A 19034-nucleotide genomic window follows, 5' to 3' on the forward strand; every position below is an offset into this window, starting at 1 on the left:
TGCAAAGTCATTGTGAAGTTATTGGTATCAATCAGACAATCATTGCAACATTAACAGTTCTGCTAATAGGCTATTAGACAAATTGTATTGGAATAATTGAGATGCTGCTGGTTTAGCATGAAGAGAAATGAAGAGCATGAAGCAGTGTTAATTTCGTCGACGAAAACAAATTATTTGTCGACCTTTATTTAGGCTAGTTCGTCACAAGATGAATCTGTGATGACAAAAACTATGATGAAATCTATTGACATTTTCGTCGACAAATAAAAACTAGACGAAAATGTTAGGGAGGGTCAGTTTGGGGAGAGAACCAATCAGAATGCTGAGATTTCCAGTTGTGGCTCACGCTGAAAAGAACACAGAGAAGGTTCGATTTAGTCAACAACTATTCATGGTAGCATATTTAGTAGCATACCTAAACTAAAACAATTCAGATCCCTAACATATGATTAAAACTTAATAGAATTTAGTTAAAAGACAATGATGAAGTGGATACTTTGTTCATCTGATCTCCAGAAACCCAAATCTTGAGTCATTACTCTTTTGGTGACAGATTGGGAAGCCGTGTTGAGAGTCTTTTACAAGCAACTTCTACCTTCTGTGGAGATCTGACTGAAACCTGAAAGGAATGTCTTCTTGGTCTAAACTACAGATGCTTATACTTGGTGAGGAAGAGTAGGTTTGTTCACTCCCTCTTTGTCAATGCACCAGTTGACATACAGAAGTGCTTCACACACTAAAATATGGGCAAACACAATTATGCAATATACATATTGGGTGAATATAACGACTAGCAAATGTATTGACATTTCCAGTTATACAATTAGGATGGCCACAGAAAATTGCCACTTGCTTACTTACTTAAGCCTTTGAATTCCCTGAGGAACATACAGTAGGCCATCGATGAAACCCTTTATTCTCTCCAATCTTGTGCCCTCCGATCCATTTGTTGTTGCCATGACAGCCCTTCCTCCTTCCTCTCCTGTTCTGTGTTTCTTTCTTTCTCCAGGTCATTCTGGTCTTCCTCTCTTCATCCTGCCTTGCGGGTTCCATGTTAGCGCCTGCTCTGCGATCGATTCGTCTTGTCTTCTGAGTGTGTGCCCTTTCCAATTCCGTTTCCTCTTCCTGTTGTTTCTGTCTCGCGCTACTGGTGTGAAACGCTCTCCTAATTCGTAGCTTTCACTACACAGTAGCAGGAGTTGGGCTTGACGTGCCAGTACAGCTTGTACGCGACCCGAAGCCCGTGTGGTATTGTGTAGTATGAGACTGTAATCCAACACCTGTAAGACATTAGGCTAGGGGAAGGAACTAACAAACCAACACCAAAACACACCAGTTGTCGTTGGCAGCTTCCATTGTCTGTGGAGAGTGATCTTCACTAACCGGGGTGAGGCAGGAGTTTCGTGCTGTTACCATGGCAACAGGCATATCCTGTCGCAAGGTCCACTTTGGGAAACCTTGTGTTTTACACCTGTCGGCCAAATCCAATCGGACTGTTTGAGTGTGGTCTTAGTGGACTTGGTATACGTGAAGTAGGCATTTCGTTGCCCCTTGTTTACTGAGATGACAACAACGACGCTCTACCTCATGAGGGAGTGTCTAATGGTTTGATGACCACTCTTGCGTGATGAGAGTAAACCTCTTGGATCTGAGGACTTTCAACAGAGACCTTGCTGATTCATACTCAACAAATGTGCATTTGTCTCTGTTGGGGGAGATACAGATTCAAATCCCATTTCAAACCAACACTGGTTGTCCGGCCCGGTACGTGGACGATGACACACACGTCCACCATGCCTCAACTCAATCCAAGGTCAGAACGGTTGACAGAGACCCAGCACAGTCTGTGATGAGACGCAGAGCAAAGATATTTCAAACAGAGGATCTAACAGCTATTTCAAACAGAGGATCTAACAAATGGCCTAATTCATCCTCTAGCTGCTGGTGGATGGTTTTAACCCTCCAGCACACACTAATGTTTAAACTACAGATAAATATTTATCCATTCCAGCTTGAACGCAAGATTGAACAGAGTCTTTTTGATTAAAGATGCGCTTACTTGCTTAGGTTTACACAAGTTGCATGCTTTGTATCCTATTTCAAGGTGCTTATTTAGTATTTGCAGTTGCTACAATTTTGCAATGTAACCAGTTATTTGTCTTGTTCACTTGATGTCTTGTTGACTAGAGCGCACATTTTCCAAATACACAGCCTTCAGAGTACAATGCAGCACACTGAAGTACTTTAGCTTCTTTGAAAGATGAAATGACACAGACCCTTTTAGGTCCAAGTTCCAAATCGGGAGTTCTTACTTTCACCGCTCCCAGCTCCCTCAATTCAGCAACTCTCATGCACTCTTTTTTGTCCTTTTCTCTTGTGCTTTTCTTCAGTTCTGAACGCTCACCAGGTGCTCTAGGGCTGCCAACAGGCTGACTGTGTGTTACTGTAACCACATCACTCACACCCCCTCTCCTCCCCGTCGCCAGAACCATCTGTCTTTTCCATCTTTGAAGCTGCTTCCTTGGAGGCGCAGGGAACTCAGTATCACTTATGAGAGCTGGATAAGGCACTGAAAGATGCCCCCCCCCATTCATTCCAATGAAAGTTGCTCACCCAGCGCATGATGCCGAAAAGTTAAAACGTCTTACTTCCTGTGGGCCGAACTGACCTTGGTGCTGCCATACACATTGACGGGGTAAGAAGCAGCTGTAACTCCGGCTCTTAATGGCTTAATGGCTTAGTGGCTTATAAATAAAAATGGACGCAGCGATTTAAAAGTTGATAATTCAAAGAGTTGTTTTTGACATTGAGTGATACCCGGAAAAAAATGGCTTCTTTCCCCAGACGTTTGTTTCCAATGAATATCTATATGAAAAAAAAAGTCTCCTTGGCCTCAATGGTGTTACGTGACTTGTAATACCGAGGTCGAATGGCTTCACAGCCCAGCTGTCACCCTGGTATCACCCAGATGGCAGGTTGCCTTTTCACCACCACATCCAAGGGTTTGATTCCCTTCAGGACGGGGGGGGGGGGGTTCGATTCCCTTCAGGGGGGGTGTGATTGTGCACTGCCACTCAGATAATAGGGGCTGAGTACTGTTCACATATGGAGGCCGCTGCGCACAGATGAGAGATAGAGAGGAACAGAGAAAGAGTGAGAGAGAGAAAGAGTGAGAGAGAGAGAAAGAGAAAGTGAGAGAAAATGAGGGCGACATAAAGGGCGAGAGATAGAGAGGTATGAATGGGGGGAGAGGGGAGGAGAGACAGAGAGAGAGACATAGAGAGAGACAGATGTGAAATAGAGGGAGAGAGAGTCGTGAGGGGAAGTACGGTTAACCTATCGGGAGCTTCCAGAAGTCTGGCCCGATGCCGAATTGAGGGCACATCCTCAGCTCCGACACTTGCACGCTCTGTTATATAAAGGACACAGTGTTGTTCTTGGTTTTATAAATACTGTACGTGTCCAGAATGACAAACCGGGAATTCTGGTCAAATCTTCGGTTCCCTTCGGTATTTCTATCCCTCATGAACACACACACACACACACACACACACACACACACACACCGGTTGAGATTCCAACTCTTCAAAATGCTTTGTGCTTTAGTATTTCAGAAGCTTTACATACTGTAAGACAGGTCTGTCTGTGCATTACCGTGCGTGCGGTCTGAGGAGCCGACAGCTCTTCCACCAACAGCTCATGTGAAGCCTTCGGTAGACACAACACCACAACTCTCATCATCCTCTGACTTATAAACAGGATGTTTCAGCCCGAAAAGTCTCCATCAGACTTTAGCTGAGGTTAAGGAAGGACTCGTGGTCGTGGTTTATGTAACGGTCGAGCAAGGAATGACTGTATATCTTGTTCATGAGCTTGCTTGGTGGCAGCAGTGACCCAAACCTGTCTTTTCCTGATGGTTGCATCTATAGTACGTGGAGTGTTTGTCGTGGATCTGACGTATATCTATCTGACGTAGCCAGGTGGGACACAGGGAGGAACAGGAGAGAGCAGCCTGGACTTATTACTGATTAGCTTAGAGCCTATTACTGCAGGAATATCACAGCTAAACCGAGCTAGGACATAATAGGATATTACGCATGCACATACACATGCACATGCTCGCAAACACAAGTACAAACACATACACACACACACACACCTACACACACATACACACACACACCTCTGTATTCATCCTCTCACCTCTTACAATCTCCAGAGCTTTAATGCCCTGTCAATGCTCAAGCAGCCGAGTCTGATAAGAAAGACTGTAAGATATCTTCACTCACAGCAGGGAGCTAAAAAAACAAAAAACAGAATGCTTTAGCTTTTACCAAGGACACAGAGATAAGACAGATTAAACATTCCTCAAGCTGCCTGAGTGTAACAACAGGGAAACATAATTCCATGATAGTTCAATATTGGTTTAGGTATTACAGTTGTGCACACATGTATGTTAGTACTCTAACTTCCTGGGTTAATGCCCTCCCTCCCCGCCAAACCTGCTTAATTGAATCTGGGGCTCAGTGCCAGAAGATCACAGATCCCGCCCACTGTCCCTGGAACCAGAAAATTAATTACAATCAAAGTCATGCAGTCAGCTCTTCATCATTAAACATTATGTAATACAATTTCACATGGATTTGGATATTGCAGCAATCTTGGTCTCAAGTGTTGTTAGACAGTTACAAACACACACAAGCACACACAAACACACACACACACACACACAGTAAGAAAAATTGCATAGAGCACATACTGTACATGTAGGCCTACACTGTACACCCCAAGCGTAACTAGTAAGGGAACCAGTACGATAACATACTCATTAAACTCTCGTCCAGCCTTCGCCAACACCCGGTTAATCTATCACAACAACCAGGTGTGCGATGATGATCCATCACTGTCTTTGTGTGATAGAGTAAGCCTTTATCAAACTAGGCTTTTCATTCCTAATCTCTCAGGGTCAGGGGCGATTTAAAGTTTGATTTCTCCCCATTTTATCTACAAAATATACAGTAGTCCGGGACGTGGGGCAGCTGTGGCTCAGTGGTAGAGCAGGTCGTCCAATGATCGTAACGATCGACGGTTCGAATCCCGCCTCCTCCTGTCCACATATCGAAGTGTCCTTGGGCAAAACACTCAATCTCAAATTGCTCTCAGTGAGCAGAATAGCACCTTTCATGTCAGCTTCTGCTGTGTGTGAATAAGAGTCCATTGTAAAACGCTTTAGGATAAAAGCTCTATATAAGTGCAATCCATTTACCATCACTTTGCAATGTCAAGATGTTGCTGCAGGATTATCATCTATCCGTTCCTCCCCTCCCCTGAAGTCACGCTATTCTTCTCTCCTGTGAGAATCTTTCAGCTTTATCCCGCTCAAAGCCTTTTGTTGTTGTTCCTGAACCATTCTACCCTTTTTCACAACATCAAGAGCCCTTGTATTGAGAGAGAACACGTAACCTTTGGGGGGCAAATAAGCAGCAAGGACCACATCTGGATAATGTCTAACCGAATGGTTCCTGCTGATAGCGCTTTCAGAAGGAGAAACAGCTACAGTCTGATGGAGTAGCTGCACAAACACTTGAAATGTTAGGGGAAAAGATTTAATTTCGGAAGCTCCCTCCTGGATATCTCTATTCAAGCTCAGCGCACACAGGCAGCATTGAAGTTTGGTCGGTGATTCACGGCTGCTTACCGAGTATCTGGAAAGACTCTTAGAGCACAATTCAAAGAAGCAATCAGAGGAGTGCTGATAATCAGATACAGTACATATCCCCATTTCCCTAGCGACTCAGTGACACTCCAAGCCAGCAGTGTAAATTAAATTTCACTCATTCACAGACTCCGAGCGACAACTGAACACATGTACTAACACATGTCTGCATGATGTCAGAGTCATGAACATACAGACAGGTGTACATGTGTAGGAGGTGGTTTGAAACAAAAAGCAACACAGTATTACACAGTACCACAGAAATACAGTAAATTATTAGCTTTGTCAACACACAAATCACACAGGTCTACTGTACATGACAAGTCTGAGCCGTGTGCTATACATACTGTGCGCACAGACATGGCTAGACTGCACAATTTACAATATACAATACATATAGCAGAAGTGCTTTGAAATTGCGCTGCAGATAATGAATGCCGAGATGCTGGTGTCTCTGCTGGAGAGTAACTGTTGACACGTATTATTTACCCAGACATAGACTGGCTCCACAGGAACACGGCAATTAAAAAGGGTTGCCACCTTTTTTATTGAATAATTCAACAATGATCAAAGGGAGGGCTGCCAGGTGAGCTTCTGTGCCCTCTGGGACCTTCAGAATCACACAAAGGAGAAAGAGAGAGAGAGAGAGAAAGAGAGAGAGAGAGAGAAAAAGAAAGAAAAAGAATGGAATGACACATCAATCATTCAATCAAAGCTTTATTTGTATAGCGCATTTCATACCCAGAGGCAACACAATGCGTTTTACAGAGAACAAGGGAGGTGGGCAGACGTCCCACCCCTACATATTCCAGAGGGAAGCAAAAAAACAGTTATCACCCGGGGGCCAGATAAGTGAGCTTATCACACATGCATCCCATACGTACAGTAGCATCAAGCTTGCTGCAGTATACTGTAGACAGTTGTGGCAAGTAAGATAACATCCTCTCGTAATGATACATCCCATAACTGACACATCACTCGGCAACAATCCCACGGTTCTGTCTCGTTTTGGTCTCCATGGAGGAGGTCATCAGACCCAGTCGGCTCTTGCGTGCACATCTAGCTGGTTCATCTCTTCAGAGAGGAAGGCAGTGACATTACTACAACAAGGAGCCTCGTTTGAACAAGATATTCTTCTCTATGAAGCTATATTGGACATGTAGGCTATGTAGTGAGGACCGCACACGTTTAGGCACGTTCAGAATCTCCTGCACACAAATTCAAACATCGGACAGCTGGGTGAAGTCGTCCAATCCCTCTGACCTGTCAGCCCTTCACCAGCAACTGACTGAGGAGAAGGACTCGTGAGGAGGGCGACCATCTAAATCTCACCAGCAGAGGGAGCCAGCAAAGTCACGTCCCTTCCTGGCATCAGACATCTCTAATTGATTGACGACTGGATAGATGAGACAGCATGCCTCTCAACAGTTATTAAAATTCCATCCTTGTCTATTCAGCCATCAGAGATCACCTTGAACAACAAAGAAAGCTTCGTACAAGAGTACACAGGTCTGGTGTAGCAGGCGTCTGATTGGTCCTTGTTAAATTTCCTGTCTATGTCAGATGGCGGATCATCCAACCACAGCTAATAGACTTCACTGGCAGAGCAATGAGTCTAACCACTGGACCACGGCCTACCGTACTGTAGCTCTATGGTTGTGCTTCTGGGAACCAACAGATTATTCCATTAATGGTAATGCCCCATTACTGTAATGTCCAGATGGGGTCATTACCATCACCACTGTTAATCTCACATTGCAATGAGATAAAGAGAGAGAGAGAGAGAGAGAGAGTGAGTGAGTGTATTTGTTTGTGTGTGTGTGTATTTGTGTGTTTGTTGACTATGCTTCGCACCTGAGTGTGACAAGCCTCTCCTCACATGATTATGTGAATAAGCTTTTGGCTTTTTGGATGGAGAGAGATGTTTGGTGTGATTGTCGATAATGTTTTCTAAAAGGTGCTTGCTGGACGATCGAAGAGGCCTCTAAAAGAGCTGCTAATTGGTGCGTGCCGCTAAATGCTGTTGAGGTCGAATTATTGGGTAGAGCAGCAGATCAATGCTCAGAAGTGAGAGAGATACAGTACACAGGTCCTAACTCTGCACGCTCACAGCAGACCGCTGCACAGCCACCTGGGACTGTCCACTCATGAGCTGATGGGGCTTTGTCGACTGTTGGGTCTTGGGCTTGGGACACTCATTGCATCTGGGAACATGTTTTGGACGGATATCGACCCAGACAGCAATCCGATCAGGGCCATATACCGGCCAGATCTGGCACTTGTGGCTTAGTTCCGGCCCATATATGGCCCAGATCCGCTTGCTATCTGGGGAGAGGAGCATCTGGGAGGGAGGGCATTCTTCTGCACTTGTGGGGTCGTTGGGCAGATGGGACTAGAAGTGGGCTGGCTATCATCGGCCGCGGACCAGTGCTTTTGAGCCTCAGGGTTGGCAGCCATGAAGCGTCCAGACGAAGGGGCGGGCGGGTTGATCGTTGGACGCGGTGCGCCTGCTGGATGTCCGCCGAATGTGCTGGTGCTGCAGGTGAGGCAGACCTGACGCTTCTCCTTCGGGCCTCATGCAGGGGCTCGGTGGCCTCACTGCCTCCATTCATCTTGGTAGCCTCCAATGGAGAGAAGAGACTCAAGTCTAGTCTTCGGCCTCGCTTCATCATGACCTTTGGACTGTTGGTCACACCAGATGAAGAGAGACCTTACGGCATCACTTGTCTTCAGGCCTTAAAGTTCTTGCAAGCCTGTGCCAGTGGGTCATGTGGCTCCTGTTCTCTTCCATCAAACATGAGCCTTAACCTCAACCTGGCGCCCCACCCTTTTTTGGGCACAACCCACAAACTATTTCGCCGTTGATCTCCTTCCCGTTCATTTCATCAACATCACTGTTACATCCCCTCTGCAACACGGCCTGTATACAGTACACACACTAGAAAACCAAGTGTGGTGCTCAAACACAACCAGGCCGACAACCAGTGTACTTTTTAAAGAAAAGGATTTAATGAAAATAATAAAGATGGTGCTATTTACAAGAGCAGGCCTACATCCATGGACATATACAGTAGCAATAACACACACAGCAGGGGGGAATAATACAACAGTAAACCAGGGACTATCCGAGGGTAAGTGAAGGGAGGGTGTGCAAATGGTGTCACAAACAAAAAACACAGCCTTGTGCTTCCCTATACACTTTCTACAAAGCATTTGCTCTAGCCTGAACCAGCACTAATGCTTTCTAGAGAATATGGGATTTCCCAACTGAATAACAGCATTTGACATAAAAGTTCCAATTGATTTCCCAGAAGAGAGGCTGAAAATCAAACACTATGATATCCGCTTAATACGCATATTAGTGGCCTCTCAATGATGCTTTGAAGTAGCCAATGCAGTTGTTTACACTTTTAATCCTTGTTTGATTAATGTAATACCATAGTTATTATAAATCTTTTTTTTATGTTTGGGAATAATCAGTGTGCTTTCTGTTTGTGTTAAAGCCTACTCGCCTGTCAACTGACTCCGGTGGGGGTCAAGTATTCAGTGGCCCATAACATGTTCAATTATGTATTCCTAAATTAACAATTAACTGAAACTCCACTATGCCAGAACACAATGTTTTCATTTAAAGCCACTGACTGGAATGTTGAGGTGTTAGAAAGGCAAATAGTAGCAGCGTTGACTGCTTCACCGGAATGCGTTCGTATCCCCGCGCGCCGCTAGCCAGTTAGCGTTCCTCTGCTGCTCTTATCTTCCAGTCCCCAGCGGTGTGTGGGGGCAGCGAGCACGTCTCGGAAGAGCATATCACCGTCCTTAATTACACTTTTTAATTACAGAAGTAACACTTGAATGGATGGGGCTTGGGGGGGCCTGTCAGTGCTGCTCATTCTGTCAGATAAATGGGATTCACGGCTTGTTTTGCATTTGGTGAGAACACAGAGGCCTTTCATTCGAGAAGCGATTCTCTGTTGTTGTTTTTAATTCAGTTTGAGAGTCTTTTCTTTAGAACTCCCCCTGGTGACCAAGACAGTGTCAGATGCTAGCTTGGTTTAAATTAGTTATGCCTGAAAGAGCATTAAATAACTATGAGCATTGAATACACTCAATGTAGCCTATCCTGATTAAATGAGTCTAAATGAGCCAGAGTATTCCTTCCAAGTAGGCTAAAGTACAGGACAGATTTGTGATAGAACTGTTTCTCAGAAAGATGGTCAGCCAGCCTTCATGGTGGTTACCTCTGCCCCAGCGACAGCGCAGGGCGAGAGGTAATGTTTTCGGTGGCGTGTGTCTGTACGTACGTCTGTTAGCAGGATTATGCAAAAACTACCAGATTGATTTTCATGAAACCCAGTGGGTGGGCCAACTCAGGACCCACTAAATTTCGGAGTGGATCCGAATCACGCGGTGGGTCCACAAGCTGTTTCTTGGTTTGTTTGTTTGTTTGTTTGTTTGTTTGTTTGTTTGTTAGCAGGATCACGCAAAAATTGCCAGACCAATTTTCATGAAACTCAGGGGTGTAGCATTGGCTAACTAAGAACCCATTAAATTCTGGAGCGAATCATGGGGCGGGTCCATAAAATGCCAAACATAGCCGAGCCGGCCATACACTTCATTCATTGTCAATGGGGGGGATTGAAACGGTCATATCTCAACATGGGAAGGTCACAGAGACACAGGGTTTCGACTGGCATAAAGCTCTCGATCTAACGAATGCAGCAATACCACACGTCCTGCTCGCACGCACACGCGCGCGCAGAGCCACAGAATGCATTCATGGGCGGAGGTCTGTGCTCTCTGAGCACCATTTCTAGTTTTCAATTTGTCCACCTTGTTCCATTACTCAGTCTTACTCTTGCAAACTTTTCATTTTTTTCATGATGCAGCTGCCTGCTTTGCAATTGCCTCCAAATTGTTCATTCAGATGCACAGTGTGTGTCAATTGTATTTTAACCACCATTTTTCCTCATTCTAAACCACACCTGCATGGCCCCAATTATCCTGTCTCCACCATGAGCCAGATCTACCTCTTGCCCTGTGAAAGGTCACGTCACAGGTTATACATGGCGGTCTATAACACCTGGTGGATAAATGTCACCTAAAGCATACCTCAGAGATACCTTGTATGTAAGTCTCAGTCTGAGTTACAAGCTATGCCAAATCCTTTCAAATACACGGAGCATTTCCTTACAGCTACAAGCTTGCCTGGTGTTACAGGATAGGACAGGTTTGCTCATTTGGGGGACTATTCCATTAGTTTCCCTGCACCAGTCATGCACAGCTTAAGACTGAAAAGACTTCAGTCCACTAAGCCAGGTCTGGTATGATTTAACGCTCTTTCATGCATGACAAAGTCATAAACTACCTCCTGTCCTCTTCTGGTTTAGACAGGGGTTTGTCATTGATCAGTTTCCGTTTATTAAGCTGATCCTGATGTACCTTTTGTTGTTGTTGTTGTTGTTTTTCGGCAGTGACTGACTGACAACTGTGAAATTAAAAGAGGGTGAGAAACAAAGAGCGAGAGACATGGGAGAATAGAGAGAGAGAGAGAGAGAGAGAGAGAGAGAGAGTTTCACTTAGGGATTATGAGCCTGTCTGTATGCAGCCGACTGACAGCTCACACTCTCCAGTACTCCGCCATCTGCATCAACATAACAAGCTTACCCCTGCTCCTCTGGCCTCTGTGTACCCGCGGATATTGATTTGAGCATACACTTAATAGCTGTTGCTGACAGACTTATGATGGTGGTGGCGGTGTTCGTGGCGTGAAGGTTAAGGTGTACTGTAGCTGGATGGGGATGGGGGATGGAAGGTCTTCTTCATCGTTTGGGTCAGTTGGTGCGGTCCTCTCCCCCCAGGCTCGGGGCCGAGGGGCTATCCTTTTACCACCCCGAGCCTGGGTGAGGGGGTCACCCAGGGTACACCTCCAGGAGCCACTTCACCGTTTCGTCATCCACGACCGTCAGGCCACGCATTCCGTTGGGTGTCCCATATATCGGACAGTCCTGGAAGACGTGGTCTGCGGTTTGTTCCTCGGCGCCACACTCGCCAAGCCCCATCTGTGCATTGATGAGTGGAAGCGTCCAACACCGGTCCGGAGACGGTTAAGCCTCACCCATGCCGGTCTGGGTAAGTCCATCCCGGTAGGGGAAGGACCGGCAGCCGGGATGAAATCACAGAGTCTGGAGGTGTTTGCCTCCACTCCGCACGCTAGGGGTAGTCCGCCCATCCTGCCTCACTGATGTTAAGATCTCTGCATTGCTGTAAGAGATCTCGTGCGGCAGGCACAAAAATGTGTGTGATTGGCGAGGGCGGAGGCTTGTAGACGATGATTTCAAAGCCGGCAACATCCACGCACAACCGCTCAATCTCCGAGCCAGTCGGGGATTGGTCGGCGAGAGTCCAGTTCAACCTTTGATGGACGACGGTAGCAAGGCCATGCTTCCTGCTAGACCCAGCTAGAGCAAAATTTGGGAGAATTATCTTATCTGCTGTTACGCAGTGGGTCTCCTGGAGGAGGATGACGAGGGCCTTGGTGGTGCAGGCCAGCTGCTCGATGACGTCGATCTTACTGGGGGTGAGCCCATTGGTGTTCAGCTGCAGAGTTCTGGTTTGGGAGCCATCAGAGCAGAGCTCCGCCCGGCTACCCTCCCCACCAGTGGCAGCCCAACATCAGCCTGGGTGGTGGCCCTCAGTTGGTAGACTTTGCTTCGCTTGCGGTGGTTAATCGCAGCTACTGACGGGGGGCACCACGAGAAGGTGTCTGCCTCGCTCCCTGGAAGAGGTGCTGGCTGGTGATGGGTTCATGGTGGCGGTGGTGGTGGGGTGAAGGGAGAAGGTTGAGGTGTACAGTAGGTGGATGGGGAGGAGGAGGTAGGCTACAGTAGGTTGGAAGCAGTAAGGAGGAGTGGGAATGTAATTAAAGGTTCATTAATCATTATTGTGTTGTGCTCTCCCGCTGGGTAGAGCTGTATCCATGGAAACCGCTGGAGAGATGACTCATGTTTTTGATGGCAGCTGTTGCAGCTGGGAGATGAGAGACAATGCAGAATTGGTAGGTACAACTGTGAGCAAAGTATTCATTATGGCCCCTCTGTTCCAGGATACTCTCACACTGAAAGAGCAGGCTGAGCTCAGATCTTTGTGGTGGTCCCTGTCGAGGTGTTATTTGGGCTTATATAACACACACTCTTAGTAGAACTGGAGGGGGCCTTGAGCTGTGTGATCAAAGGACATTTTAAAACATTGGAGGTACAAAAAATTGCACTGCTATTGTCACTGATTCCCTCACTAACTTTTCCACTTAATGACAGAATCTTGATGCTACTGTACCTCGGAGAGTATAGTAATCAGCTATAGGGAACAATCATTTCATTCTAACAGTCTCCATGTTCTCACAATCTTGAGGAAAAGGTGCAGGTCAAAGTAAAAATGTGCCATTACAACAGCTCAAATTAATTCAAGCATTAATAGTTCTTAGATCATCCATCTTTATAATCTCTCATCCTTGTACTCACCGGCAGATTGCCTGTTAGTGCAGACAATAGGCCTACTGTACTTCAGTTTGTATTGCACTTTCTTTGATAAACTGACAAAGGGAAGTGGTGGTAGAATATTCAGGTGCAGTTTCCTTTAGCCAAGGCTAGCACGTGTGTCTCTATTATGATGTACAAGAGCCACTGAGAGCACTCATCTGCTCTTCTTCAGCCAAATGGCAAATTACCATCAGCCTCAGAGTTCCATGTTCACCTAATAACCCATGATCCCCCTTTTTGAAGACAGGCTGTATTATCATGTGGTCTGCCTTCATTACCATTCTTAATAAATGGTGGGGCTCAAACATTTATAGTTACTGGTCACTGATTAGCATCCCTCTCTACTGTCTGCTCAAGGCAGAAAGAGAGAGAGGGAGAGAGAGAGAGAGAGATAAAGAGAGAGAGAGAGAGAAAGAGAGACAGAGACAGACAGACAGAAGACAGACAGACCGAGCCATTGAGAGCTCTCATCTGTTCTCCTTGACCCAAATTCAGGGTTTGAGTTATGTCAGAGCCAATGGGAGAAGAGCTCCCATAAGGGCGGGTCTGAGCTCCCATGAAAGCAGTACAATCATACATCTGTGGGGGTTGCTAATACATTACACAACAACCATTATTTTAATCACAAATAATGCCTTTTTGTGCATGGCGACAAAGACAAAGACCAAAGACAACAAATGTCTGGCTGTCCCTCCGTTCCTCCGTCGGGTTGTTGACCTGCAGTTCTATGTTGCTACCACAAGAGGCAGTGTTTTTTTGTGCGTGGCTGTAAGCCAGCGCACCTACCACAAGAGGCAGTGGTTTTTTGTGCGTGGCTGTAAGCCAGCGCACCTAGAATAGTGTTTGTGCGGTTATCACTCCCTCCCTCCCTCCCTCCGGTCAATGTTGACCTGCATTTCTCTGTTGGCACCACAAGAGGCAGTAGTCCCAGCACACCAAAATAAAGCAGGACACCAAAACCAACCCACCGATCTCCGCTGCACAAGTAGAGTAGTGGTGAGAGCATAAGACTCCCACCCGGCAAACCTCCACACATTCATCCTTTCACTCCAATCTTTTTTATCCCTTACCTTTGTCCATAAACAGAAGTTGAACCAATTGCAGCAAAATAGCTAACGTTACAGGAATCATCAGCTTATAAACCCATAAGCTAGCAGAGGGTGTGGGTATGGTTTCCCAAAATCATCCCCACTGGTGCCTTGAACGCCGATCTCCCGGGTGGGAATCCGATGCTTTCAACGCTACTCTACTTGTGCAGTAGAGATCGGCAGATTGATTTTGGTGTCCTTATTTATTCTGTGTGCTGGGACTACTGCCTCTTGTGGTGCCAATATAGAAATGCAGGTCAACATTGGAACAGAGTAAGGGAGGGAGGGACAACCCGACAAACGCTATCTATGGTGCTCTGGCTTACAGCCACGCACAAAAAAATAATAATAATATTTTTTTAAATCACTTTGTCATTATGGGGTATTGTGTGTAGACTGAGAAAAAAAGAGACCCATTGTGGAATAAGGCTGTAACATAACAAAATGTGGAAAAAGTGCAGGGGTGTGAGTACTTAATAGATGCACTGTACAGTACTGTATGTAGGCCAATGTATTTTTGCCCCCTCTGTATAAGCTTTATGTATCTATAGAAAACTAGTAAAAACAGTAGCACTTGTTTCAGAACCCTGGACAGTCACAGCTTTGTTGTGTGTATGGGGTGCGTGCCCCACACAGCGACAGGGTCATACAAGTGGGCTGCTGTGTGTGTGTGTGTGTGTGTGTGTGTGTGTGTGTGTGTGTGTGTGTGAAACAGTTGGCCACATAATGAGCAGTGAATTCTCTCTTACTTTAACGGAAAGCGCACCTGTTAGGCTATTATTTTATTCATGTATCTCTTCCCCTAACATTTGTTATTTTATAGACCCTGGCAAAGCTCAGATTATAACTCTAACCCTGCCAAAATTGCACATTCTCATCAGCATGAGTTCTATGTTCACCTAACAACCCATCGTCCTCTGTTGAAGAAAGAGAGAGAAGGCTCAGAGAGAGAGAGAGAGAGAGAGAGAGAGAGAGAGAGATAGCACTGACCAGAGTGGAGACAGATTACCTGTTACAGAGATGTACGATAATACACTATACACAAACACACAGTGGAATTAGAGTAGAGGTCACAATTAGAGTACAGTTTAATACAAATTCTACCATAACATGAGCAAAACAATGTTTGAATTGCTCAAAGAAGAAACAAAATTTAGAAAATTAAATGTTAAATAATGTATTTACTTATCTATCTCAAACTCAGTTTCGTTTAGTTTGGTTTGGGGGTATAGTCTTCCAACCCCACACTACAACCCTTGTTCTAGACCTGTGGTGGCAGTACAAAACATTGTCCTCCAATGTGTTCCCCTGGCAAACAGGGCATTAAGGTCAAGTGGCCTTCAGATGAGGCCACATGCACTGTATCTGGGTAAACATCGTTATAAATGTTTACCTGCAGGCTGCAGGCCAGGAAACGGCTGGATCAAACCCACGCTAATTGCTCTATGGTACCTCCATGGGGCAGCTGTGGCTCAGTGGTAGAGCGGGTCGTCCAATGCTCGTACTGTAAGGTCAGCGGTTCAAATCCCGCCTCCTCCTGTCGAAGTGTCCTTGGGCAAAACACTGAACCACAAATTGCTCCCAATGAGCAGGTTAGCACCTTGCATGGCAGCTGCCGTGTGAATGGGTGAATGAGAGGTCATTGTAAAGCGCTTTGGATAAAAGCATTATATAAGTGCAGTCTGTTTACCATTTACCTCATAAAATGCACAGTAGTGTTCATCTGATATCACTCTGAAGATCCATGTGAGACACATTTGAAAGTAGCCTATATATGGAGGTGTTCAGAGCATCATGAACATCATGTCATTTCCATATTCTGGTGAGCAGCTCAGAGGGAGTAGTGTCATTAATAATGAGTTGTAACAGGTGTTCAACATCACCAGGGGTTTGGACCTCACCTCAGCACATCTGCCGCTGTTTTAACTATGTGCCCCACAAGAAAGTAGGGAGGGAGGGAGGGCAGCAGGGTTTTGGGGCCCCCTAGTGGAAAAGCTATCAACGGACCTTGACGGAACACAAATAGCACCAACAGTATCCTCACTCTCGCTGAGGTGGAAATTGAATGTTCAATCGGGAGAAAATAAGAAAGAAAATTGTTAAATTCACACCTGTCTGTCTGTGGCCGGGTCTGACACCCATACATATTCGGCAGGTTCTCCTCATTGTAACAGCCTATGTGATCAGCACCAAACAATTAATTAGATTAAATAACAGGGGGATAAACCCAGGTGACACGTTTGGTGAATAGCTTACAGCCAGGAGGGCATGACAGCAAACGCTGCAGGCCTAGCCTACAGAAACAAGTCCAATAATGGACAAACTAAGGGCAGTAAAACGTCACCTTCAACTCAATAGTGAATGTGTGCCTCAACAATTTCCCTCTTGCGATCAATAAAGTAGCCTAGGTCTATCTTATCAATTTCCCTCTGGCGATCAATGTCTATAGCCTATCTTATCAATGCCCCTTTTTCTCAAAATTGCATTGCTCAACCTATGGTGAAACAAGTGGCACTCAAGTAGCCGATGATAATGGATCATGGAAACAGACATACAAGGTTCGATCCGTTATAGGCTACTTCTCCAGTTTGGGAAAATCAATAAACCGACATCTCCCCATCCCCAATCCCCATGCTGCAGCCTGTGCCCAGCTCTAGTCGAGCTGACAGTGACAGCGCGCATGCGCAGTGTATCCACGGGCTCGGTGGGTGCTGAAGTTGGGCGGATGGAAGAAAAGCAGCGCCGATGTAGATTAAACATCGGGATGCAGATTTACGATGCAATTAGACGAGCATCAACACTAAAGCACATCTAAAGTGACCACTATCGGGAACTGACAAGCAGAAATAAAACGGTAAGATGATGAATATTCTCGTGCCACTGCAAATGTCCCACAAGCTATCTCGCTAGCACGTTAGCATTGCTAGCCTCAGCTGCCTCCTCCTCCTTGTAGTGAGATAACGGTCTCGGTCGGTCAAATTGAGAAGAGTGTATTATTATTATTATTATTATTATTTTCTCACACTGTTCATGCGACAATGCGTCTCTTGGGTTGCTTTATCGGTGGTGTATGGCATCGTTTGATGTCAAATAAATGAGAGGGGCTTGTCTTCGCAAGCTACAGTCTACCTGCAATGTGGGTTCATCAGATGGTTCGAATCCCAGCTGCAGGAGACCAATGCGAATCAGCCCAACAGCAGCAGGGGATGACAGCTATAGCTGGATGCGAACAGGACTGGAGCTAGCGAGCTAATGACATACGGTACATGCATAGGCCGCTAACATACAGTCAGCTGTAGTAGCTGTGTCACAAAATAGTATTGATTCTTGCATTTTACAATAATCATCAAGTATTGGACGTTATTAATTTAGCTTCCGCCATGGGCTTTACATAGCTATGGGTGTCTCTGCGACCAGAAAAGACCCAGCATCGCCCTCGATCTGGGGTCTCTGATCCAGTCATAGATCTGGGGTCTGATCCAGTCATAGATCTGGGGTCTGATCCAGTCATGGATCTGGGGTGGGTTTCTGTGTGAAGGGTCGGTGGTTCTATTCCCACCTACGGTGACAGCAGCCCCCAGCCACGCTATCGTTTTGCCACGGATATGAACACGTATAGCTGCAGCTAAGCTACTGTTATAAAAAACGCCCACTATGTAAAGTGACATTGCACTAAACTCAGTTGACTGATGCATTTTTTTGTGATGGCAGCATCATGTGTTTTCAAATGAATGCACCGATGCACTGGTAATAAGCTAGATAACCTATATTAGGCCTTTTTGTAATCAAAATAATACAAAATTTGTTTTTGTTAATGACATCTCCTATTCTATATGTCACTATTCTTTGCTGGAAGTTGACCATTGATACTGTATACACTGTACAACAATGGACGCTGTGCTGTAATGTTGCACACATGACCTAATTTGTATATGAGAAGCTTTCAAAAACATATATATAAGGAAACATTTTACTAGTATATATATATATATATATATATGTGTGTGTGTGTGTGTGTGTGTATATATATATATATATGTATATATATATATATATATATATATATATATATATATATATATATATATACACACTACTAAAATATTTCCATATTACACACAACTTTGCCTCTGAATGGATGCAATTCCAAATTAAACAGGTTTTGGGGAAGGATTAATCTTCTGCAAATCCATGGGTAGACATATTTAATTTATATGATACATATATTTTTAAATGCCATGATGCTAGCATCACGTTTTATCTGTGATATATGGTGCGAGTTTGCTAGTGTTTTTATTGTCATCTATGCCAATGTTACTGGAATAATTACACTTTAGTCGATCACCCTCGTAGTGTTCTTACCGTCCTACAGTCCTCATTTGTTGTGTCATTTAGCCTGGGCCTGGCTGTTATGTCACCGGCAGGGTGACCCCCTAGGGTCTAAAGGAGAACACACACTGAGGCCTAAGTCCACATTGGGCAACATGCATGTGTTGTTCTTACATTATTGATGTATATAATAGAGACCTCTCTGTCTGTGTTTCAGATGTTGTATTTCGGTTCCCCGTTTGCTGAACTCAGCAGATGGTCCAATCACTGAGTCCTTCCTGAGCCCCACTGCAGCACCGGAGGAGAGAGAGAGAGAGAGAGAGAGAGAGAGAGGGAACGACAGAGAGAGGAGGGGGGAGAGAGAGA

This window comes from Borostomias antarcticus (assembly GCF_949987555.1).
Source record: "Borostomias antarcticus genome assembly, chromosome: 2".
In the NCBI taxonomy this organism is placed as follows: Eukaryota; Metazoa; Chordata; class Actinopteri; order Stomiiformes; family Stomiidae; genus Borostomias; species Borostomias antarcticus.